Source organism: Equus caballus, chromosome 16 (assembly GCF_041296265.1).
Source record: "Equus caballus isolate H_3958 breed thoroughbred chromosome 16, TB-T2T, whole genome shotgun sequence".
In the NCBI taxonomy this organism is placed as follows: Eukaryota; Metazoa; Chordata; class Mammalia; order Perissodactyla; family Equidae; genus Equus; species Equus caballus.
In genome coordinates, this window is record NC_091699.1 from 27,061,170 (window position 1) to 27,071,794 (window position 10,625).

Consider the following 10,625-nt stretch of genomic DNA (forward strand, 5'->3'; position numbering starts at 1 on the left):
AAGAGAATCTGAGAGTGCCCATCTTCTTGATCTTGCTGCGCTCTGTGAGTAAATATAAAATGACAAAGTGAATATGCCCCCAGAAACTGAAGGAAAAACAGGTAAAAAACTGACTGAAACAGAGGCACCCTGCTGCATCGATCACCGGGGCTCTTCTCAACTTTACCGTGGCTTTAAACTTCTTTTTTGTGCTCACTTCCTTACATATCATGATAAACATCTTTAGTCAAAAGACGATGAGATTTCCCAAAGAGCATCAAATAGTTTAATATGCAAAAAAGATCAGAAATTGAATGGAAGAAGTAGCAATTGCTTGTCAGCTAACACTAGGTAGGCATTGCACAAAATCCCACTTCCTCAGCTATGAATATTTAAAATTGGCAACCACATTAGAGGAGAACAATGAAGCAAGTCTGACAATTTGGCAAACTCCCCCACCTAAAGATTTACAGAAACACAGAACAAGCAGAATATGACATTTGACAACTGCCGTTTCTGAACCAAACTGTTATTATTTCCAAAGCAAGTAATTTCTCAGAAAGCAAAGCAAAGCAAATAAACAATCAAAAACCATAGTGATGGAGCTGTAAACACAAGCTGGTTTTTAAACTGAAATATAGGGGCCGCCCTGTGTGACGGAAGACAAATTTGGACTGAATAATACAAGAACGAACTCAAGCCTTTATTCCAAGTCAATCTGAAGCAAAGGAAACTTAAAAATTCATTATTCATTTTTGAACAAACATGAAATTCTTAGTTCCAGCTGGGACCAGAAATTAAATAGCCAAATTAGAGAACCAGAAGACAGGAGAACTCTGTGATATGAACATCTCATTTGAGAACGTGAAATAGGAATATTTTACGGAAGTATAATTAATAAACATTCCAATCTAGCCTTGTCAAACTTAAGAAATTAAAACTGCTCATTAGGAAATAAAAAATACTATCTTATAGTGTTTTAAAAACCCAAAGTCACACCTGGAATCAATTATATATTATTCTATACAGTGTGATGCCAAGAAGTAACATAGCTCTTCTGTTTATTAGAACTGGATAGTTTTCTCTGCATCATTGTATATGCAATGTCTAGTACTGAGTCAAGCACATAGTAGGTGATCAATAAGCTCTTATTGAATAAATTAATATTCTATAAATACATTTCACCATACTATTTTCCAACCAAGTTTTAATGATTCCAAAGGTGAAAAAAAGAAAAGTAAGTTCTCCTTAGAAAAAGTCTGCTATAATAACAGAAGTAGAAAAGAGGTAGGAAACATATGCGAGAAACTATAACAGTCATATAATATGCACAGCTTCTACTTATACTAAAAAGAGGGCGCATGAATTCTTTCATCATTTTCACAAATATTCATTTAGTATCTAATCTACAGTTATATTAAATTCCACTATATAAAGATGTACAACATATTGCCTCTGCTCTTGAAAAACCTGTAATCCAGTAGGAAAGACAAATGCATAATTACAATTCAATTTGAAAAATTCTGTATTAGAACCTCCCAAAATATTATAGCCACATAGAAAAGTGAGAATCTTAGATAGAAAATACATGAAAGCAAGCATACTGATAAGGGAGAATATAAATATATATATGATGGCTTTTAGTTAGAAATATAAGGAAAAATAACAGAAATGAAAAGAAAAATATTTGCAATGTCGAAAGTCCAAAAATAAGTTACCTTTTTTTGCTACTGAATAGTGAAAGAGACTTTGCTGTCTTAGAGATACATCTTATTTCTAAAAAGACATCCAGGGCAGCAAAGACTATAATAAGGCCATATTAGCTACGATGAAGTCATTAACTGGCAAGTGGATGTAATCAAGTTTTGTATACCAAAGAAGTATTTGAAATAGTCAAAGTTATGAATATATCCAATGCAAAGAGAAATATAACATAAGCCAAGAATTGAGTTAAGCATTTATTACTCATTTGATTTCATAGGGAAAGCATCAATCTGTGCCTAGATACGTAGATTTCTTTCATCTTGGGCCAAATCAACTATTTTTTGTTTATTATGCAAATTTAGATGTTTACTAAAATTTACATATGTACATGCTTAATTTTGCTTTGAGTATGTTAGTAAGACATCTGCCTAAGGTTTTAAAAATATAGAGAAGTCTTTTTCACCTTAAAAATAAATTTAAGCATACAATAATTCTGACCTGTCTGTATTTGTCAGCCCAGAGCTTTATTCGCCATGCTGCACTGTTTCTCAATCAGTTCTTCTCCAACGTCTTCAATTTAAAAAGTATACGTTATGACAGTGTTAAGAAACTTTATTAAGAAAAAAATCTCGTTAAGAAATTTTTAAAACTACTGCTAGAATCTGTGTCACGATCTTTATGTAAATAATAAATTTCAAAGATCTCCTTCTTTTTCCAAACAAAAGCCACTGAAAGATGTTTCCTGAATGTGCTTCAAAGAACTGAAGGGAATTTCATTTCACTTCCGAAGGAATGACAGGAAGGCTGTGACATAGGAGAAATCTGCCTTAAGCTACTGTCACCAATGTAAATCCTAAAAATGGAATCCCTAAAAAGCAATACTAATAATATTTTAAATTTTAAGGTGCTTGAATATTTGACCAAATTTTGCAAAGAATGAGAATTCTAAAACAATGATAATTCTAAAAACAAGGAAAATGAAGCATTCGCCATTCTCCCTAAAGAGTGATGAATGTTTCATTATTCTTGTTTTCTAAATTATTAAATATTTCAAATATATGAAAATTACATAGAATTTGAGAGAAACTCTGCCATAATTGCTTCAATTCTCTTCCTTAACAAGCAAAACATTAAGCATTACATAATTAGCTGAAGCCCAAGGTAATCTATCTGTGATGGTTAATTTTACGTCTCAATTTGACTGACCACAGGGTGCCCAGATTAAATATTATTTCTGGGTCTGTCTGTGAGGGTGTTTCCAGATGATATTACCATTTGAATCAGTGGATTCTGTAAAGTAGACTGCCCTCCCCAACATGGTTGGGCATCGTGCAACCCCATTGAGGATCTGAACAGAACGAAAGGCAGAGAAAGGAGAAACTCACCCCATTTTCTTCTTGCCTGCCTGCTTTGGCTGGGACATGTCATCTCATCATCACAGGACCTCGGACTGGGATTTACAAAATAGGCACCTCTGGTTCTCAGGCCTTCTGACTCACACTGAAATTATACCACAGGCTTTCCTGGGTCTCCAGCTTGCAGATGGAAGATCATGGGACTTCTCAGCCTCCATAATCACATAAGTCAGTTCCACATAATACACATAAATCGTATAGATGGACATAGAAATATGCAAGATATATATATATATATATATATTTCTTTCTCCTACTGGTTCTGTTTCTCTGGAGAACTCTGACAAATTAATTAATTCACCAAAACTGACCACTGTTCTGAATGTGGTATATATATATATATATATATATATATATGTAGACTGCTTCTTACATTATTACTACTATACATATTATAATTCATTAAACAAGTTGGCATTTTATCATTTAGGACTGTAAATAAATAAAATCAAGACATACGTGTCATTTTGCAACTTTTAAAAGCTCAATCTTGGGCTTGAGATTTATTCACACTCTCACCAGTTGAATTCATTCATTGATTTTAGCACTTTTTCATATGAACATGCATAATCTATTAGTTCATTCCCTTACTGAGGTATACTTAGGTTGTTTTCTGTTTTTTTAGTTGTTATTATTATTACAAGCAATGCTGTAATGAATATCTTTGAAAGTAACTTTGTGCCAAGAGTGATACTCAAAATATTTAACATTTGGAGTCATTTGGGAACTACACAATAAGAATGGAGAACTGGCTAGCCGTTAAAAAAAAAAAGAGCTATTATAATAGAGTGTATTGGTTCAATATCAGTCCTGCCTTGTGATCATGGACAAATATTTTTCTAGAATAGATATCCAGAAGTTAAATTGCACAATCAAAAGTTCTAAATTTTACATACTGCCAAATTGTTATTTTAATTTCTATGTCCTTGGTAATTATATCAAGCATTTTGAATAGACTTGTCCAATAGCGTATGTGATGTTTCTTCTTCAAACTGCTTATTCATAAGTTTCATCCATCTTGCTCTTTATTGGTATTTCTCTATTAATTTTTAAGAGAAAGATTTGTATTGATTTCTTTAAATATTCTCAATACAATTTTTTTGCAGATATTTTATCCCAGATCATTATTTTTCTTTAAACTTTGAAATGCTGTGCTTTGTTCTATAGAGATTGTGTTATATCTTCTTCCACTTTTTATCAAAATGAAATATTTCTTTTACCTGTTTAATTTATTCTTGTATATTCTTTCATTATATAGCTCTTCTTCTAGGATACACACAATTTTTAACACACTTATGTAAACAAATATTTCTTTGTCATTACAAAAAAATTATTTTCCCTACTTCTCTTGAGTCTGTTCGTTTCAGTTTTATAATCATACTTTGAATTCATACTGTCAAATATTTTTCCTTCTCATTACTTTTACTTTCGAGCTACAGTTTTTTTCAGCATTTGCCAATTTATTCTTATTTAATGGCCCTCCCTAACAAATTCTTCATAATTTCTGGTCTCATCTCTTTTCCAGAATTGTTACAGACATATTCTATCTATTTCCTCTGAATTCTGAAGATTTTAGCTGGAGTGAAGTAACTGTGCTCAGTAGACTATCTGGACCCAGTCTTTCTTAATTTTGCAAAAACATTTTTGAATGCAAAAAAGTCTAATTGACAGAAATATTTACTATCCACACATGGGAGCTATCTGAATAGACCAACTTGAAGGTGTAGTATTAGGAGACCCAATATATTAGTCCATGTTCTCCATGAGGAGATACCAAGACAAGATTAAACGTGCAAGGGTTAAGGGCAGCACCAAAGAGAGAAAACAGGTGTACGTCACTACATTTCCACTTCTGAAATCTACAAAATGTTATAAACCAATGTTACCTCAATTAAAAAAAGAGAAAGAGAGAGAGAAAAAACGCGGAGAGAGCTGGAAAAGGCTGGAGGAGCCAGCAAACTGCAATACACGTCTGACTTTGAATAAAGGAAAGAAGAAGGTAGCTGCATAGAAGCATCCTCAGTTGTGTGCATTTTCAGAAAACAAACTTCACGAGGCTTTTGGGGAGTCCCTGAGCCAAAGTCAGCCATCAGAGGATTCCTGTATCTCCCAAGAACGGTCTGCCTTAGTGTCCCTGCTGTGCTCACTCATCGACTGGGCGTAGCCCGTGGTTGACAGGAGTCCCCAGTACAAGCACGGTGATGGATTTATGAGAAGCTCGAGTCTGTGGTGGGTTAAAATTTTTGTAGTTGGAGGTCTGAGAGGCATATTCTTATACCTGCCAGGGTGACATATAAGTTTTCCCTATTTCATTCAGAGTTAGGTTATTTGAACTTCAAGTTTCATTATGTTTTCACTTTTTCAGGATGTAACCTTCAGAATGGTAGGCACTGTGTATTTAGAACAATACCTGCAGGCTCTTTACAATTCCTTTTATTGTAAAAATATCAATTATTACTCATTTAAAATAAGAATAATCCTACTATAGCATTTTATTCCATCAGAATGTTGAAAGTAGAAAACCACTAATTTTATTTATTTATAAGTTTTGGGAGAACAAAAGGGCATTTTTAATTCTCTCCATTAATGTGCTAAATGCATATAATCTCGTCACCCTATCCAGTCGATGTAAGTGTATAAAAGATCAAGAAATAAACAAATTACAAATGGAAAACAGTATATTGGCCAATAACACTCATGACCAGTAGCTTTTCTAAAATTTCCCAAAACTGCTTTTATAATTGTCATAGAATGTTCTGTGAACACTTCCATCAGGTTTTTCTGTATCCAGAAATGTTTTTCTCTTCTTTTGCTTCATTAATTGTAGTTTTTTTCTCTTTCTTAATACCATATTACTAATTTATTTAGGCATACTTAATTCAATTAGTTTTTAATTTTTAGTTAAGGCTTCATTTCCTCTTATATTTTTCTGTTCTTTCCTAAAGCTGCTGTAATTTCAGGTTTTTAGTATTAGGCTTTTCTGAAATAAATATGGCATTCCAGGTACAGTCCGCTCAACAATGGAGAGAGGCAGGCACATGGCCCTCCTCTTGGTTCATGACATGATGCCTTTCCAACCCCAAATAATACAGTAGTTTTTAACTGGCAATACACACTGCAAATTCACATCTAATTTGCTATCCACAGCCTTTTCTCTCTTCATCACTGCCTCCTTTGGATGTCTAGACAATGTAGAGAAATCTAAACTACTTTTATTATTTCTCATGAAGCTTATGCCACTTAACAAATGCCACTCTTCGTACAGTTAGTAACATGTGTGTGGAATCTGTATTTGCTTTCTTTACTTTAACTCTTGCTTGTAATTCAAAACAATACTAACACATTTGTGAAAATATTATGGCTGAGTACATAGTAGGTCTTGCTATTACTCAATAAATGCATGTTGAGTTAACAATATTAACAAGGAGTGCTTTTTATCTTGATCTTTAATAAAAATGTGAAATTATGTTTTATGTGGCATAAGCTATTCTGACAACTTACATAAGGATACTTTATCTTGTACTATGTAGTATTTCTTAATTTTAAAAGCAATGTATATTCATTAAACGGATCACAAAATATATAAACTGCACACAAACATACACATAAAAGAAAAATGAAAATAACCTTTAGATACTAAATATATACGTGTGTGCATATATACATATATATAAATATAAATTGTTTAAATGTTTTATATATACACGTTTAGCAGCTATTTATCATTTGATCATAAGTAAGATTCTAGCATCCTTATATGTGATTCCGTGTTGTTACAAATATTTAATGCTTAAACTGTTAGTTTCTCAATGTCCCTGTTATGTAGCAGAAATCACCCTTGCCAGGAGTGAGCACGGAGAAGCAGAGAGAATCAAAGCACTTAATGTCCCTTTTGTTTGACACTCCAATGGTGGTGACCCTGTGGTCTATTTCTCAGATTCTTTCCTCTTGAAAGTTTCTAAGGACTGGCTAGCCAGAAGTCACTCTGTTCTCACTTTCCCCTAACAGAGGCAAAAAATGTTAATCCCTTGCAGCTAGGATTAAGTTTATGACATAATCCTGGCCAATAATTTGTAAGCAGAATTTTCTGGATAAGGCTTCTAAGAGCTAGATCTCACAACCACCATAATGTCTAAAATGAAAAAGACTGATCAGATCAAATGTTGGCTCAGACGCTCTTAGTGGGAGAATAAATCAGTAAAACTTCTTTCGAAAACTGTTTGGCCTCATCCACTGATGTTTAGCACACCGCATGAATTAGGCACTCCACTCCTAGGTGGAGTCCCCACAGAAATGCATATGTATGGTTACAAAAGGAACAAACAAAAACACAAAAACTATTATAGCACCGTTCATAGTAACCTAATACAGAAATCAACCCAAATGTCCATCAATGGTGAAATGGATAAATTATGAATAATCACAAAATAAAATCTTTTACTACAATGAGAATGAAGAAGCTACAACTATACCCAACAAAAAGGATTAACATCACAACTGTAATAATAAACAATAATAAAGTTATTTTTATAAATAATAATTAATAAATAATAAATAAATAATAAAGAAGTCAGCCACAAAAGAGTATTAACTAACTGTATAATTCCATTTATATAAGGTTCAAAACTAGGAAAAACTATCCTGTGGAGTGATCAGTCAAGACAGTCGTTATCATTGTCTGGAAGTAAGAGGGATCTCCTTAAGGGTTGGTATTGTTTTAATTCTTAATCTGGGTGTTGTTACACAGGTGTGTTCAATCTGTGAACTTTCAACTATCTGTGCATTTATGATTGGAAAGTATGTTATACTTCAAATAAAGTTTACTGAAAGAGAGAAAGAGGAAGAGAAAGAGAGGAGGAGAGAGAGAGAAAGAATGAGAGAGCAAGAACGAATTTGGCTGGCAGGGTGCCCCCTTTACCTCTGGACCTACCACCCTATTTCTAGCTGAAACACACATGTAAGTTATGGATATGCAACAGTGACATTGAGACCATAAGGATGAAACCTGTAAACCAAAGATACCGATGTGCAAAGACAGATAGTGCCGGGGCCTCTAATTTCTGATGACATCACTGAAGAACTGTGCCAACTCTCATATACTTATTTCCAGACTTCTTGTTGCTTAAGACAAATTAACTCTTTACACATTTTTGATGCTATTTGTCAGATTTTCTCTTGGCTGCCATCACATTCAATTCCTAACTAATTCACCATTTTATTCTAATTTTTAGCAATTTTCTTTCATGTTAGCAGTACCATCACGTGTAAACTTAATCCAAACCACTAAACCTGGCCATTTCGGTAGTCCAAGAGAGAACCTAAATGTTTGCACTAAAGTTTGAAATAAAGTATCATTAGTTTAAAACAAATAGCTGGTTCCAGTTCAAGATGCTGACACGGGAGAACTCTCAGCTGGCCTCCTCACACAGAGACACAAAATCTGGAGGTATAAATGGAACAACTTCCTCTGAAAAAAACCCTAAAAACTGTCTGAGCATCTCCTATGCATCACGGCATATGAGAGAGGCCCAGAGTCACGGAGGGAACTCAAAACCCAGAACTTCTCCTGGAGGAGCTAAGTGTTTCAACTCCACACTGGGCACCCCTAACTTCTAAGACTTGCACCTGTAAGATGGCCCCCAACACATCTGGCCTTGAAAACCAACAGGGCTCGAATCCGTGGGACCCACAAGGGTACACCTATCTGAGAAATGGCTCTTAAAAGCCTAGAGGGCTTGGACTCGCCTGCCCCAGGGCCCAGAGGAAGCTGCAGATGGAGACATGCCTGGACTTTCTGTGAATGAGGCTCCTTTGCTAATCTTAAAGGGTTGGCCTGAGAGGCAGGTGTCTTAAGGTAGCGCTCAGCTAGAGGCCTGCTGTTGGTGGGCACCATCTTCACACTTTCCCTCTGACTCACTCTAGCCAGCATCTTTCTTTTTGATCCTCTTCTTTTCTTTTCCTTTTTTCCCTGCAGGTGCTGTATGTTCCCTCTGTTTCCTTTCAGCCGGCAGGCACTATCTTTGCAGTCTAGCTGGCAGGCGCGCTCTTCCTTTCTCTTTTTTTTCCCCAGTGGGTGCCTTCTACAGGCTCTACCTCTCCCTCATGCCAACCTTTGGATGCCATCTTTCCACTCTCCCTCTGCCATGCTCCAGAGTGCCAGGAGCTCTTGAAGGGGAGCTTTTACCTGTGACTTGTGCCCCAGTGTTTGCAGCTGCCACCCAGGCGACGCCCCTTGCTCGCCTGGCTCTGGTGGTCGGGGGGCTTGTGTTTCTGGGCCCTGTGGGACTGTAACAATTGGAGAGACAGTTCTCGGCAGGCTACTACCCGCAGGGCTCTGCATAGACAGCTGACTGAAATGTGCCCCATCTTTCTGTGAAAACACGCCCCTATTTGTTTGTCCTGGAACTGTGGTCTGAGTGGCAAACATGAGGTCTGGCGCACATGTAGTGGCCTACAGAGCTGGGGGGCTCTGTGTCACTCTGCGTTGCTCCAGCTCTCCTGTATGTCCCACACAGGAGCCTATACACTCCTCTGGAGACCTGATTTTTACCACTGCCACCCAGGGGACACCTCCAGATCGCCAGGCTGTGGTGGCCATTGGGACTTATGCTTGCTGTCCCACAGGACTATATGTATTTGCATTCTTTAAAAGCTGCTGCCTAAGGGTCTGGCTTCCAATCAGCCTGATTCCAGGTGCTGCCTGAGATGCTGCCTTTTGGGACACTGAATGGTCTTGACACACCCCCAACTACTGGAAGCCATTAAAAATAGCATAGGCTGCTTGAACAATCACAAAGGTTTGAGAGACAACAAAGCCCTATGGCAGGGGTGAATGACGAGTTTCATCTTCTACACAAGGCCAGCCCTTCAAGATTGGGAGAGGTGGCTGTTTCATCTAATGCATAAAAACCAACAAGAGAGTCAAACAAAATGAAGAAACAAAGGAATATGTTACGAACCAAAACACAAGATAAAACCTCAGAAAGAAACCTTAATGAAAAGGCATAGTTTTGAAAAAAAAAAATTATTATTCATGCTTTAATAATTGGCAAGAAGACTGATATATTTTGTAAAAACCCAATATGCTCATGTTTGCTGAAAGAATATAGCCTGTTTGGCATTCTCCTCACATCTTTGATGTGCCCTTTTGACTATTCTCCATTTACCTCAAATAGCATTGATTATAATCAGTTATTTCAGTCCATTCTTCACTCTAGTTTGTGAGGTCTTTGAAAGCAACGGGCCTGGTTTTAATCTCAGTACTTAGCACAGTTTTACAAAGAAAAGACATATTACATATATATTTGCTAAATGTTGCATGAATGCATTAGGAATAGATTTTTAAAGCCATGGTGTATTTGAGGTGTATAATGGATATATGTCATTTTTTACTACCATTTATTAATTTCCACTTTTCTTCTGCAGGAGTCTGCAAAGTTTTTCTGTAAAAGGCCAGATGATAAATATTTTCAGCTCTGCAGGCCAAAGGGTCTTGGCCACAACTATCAACTTTACCATTGCAACAGA

The 10,625-nt window shown here is 36.0% G+C and overlaps 1 pseudogene; it reads right to left on the reverse strand.

Moving 5' to 3' along the window:
- The window catches only part of LOC100061335 (lipid scramblase CLPTM1L pseudogene), a 73,080-nt pseudogene extending 63,616 nt beyond the window's left edge, over window positions 1–9,464 (reverse strand).
- Window positions 9,465–10,625: the final 1,161 nt, after the last annotated feature.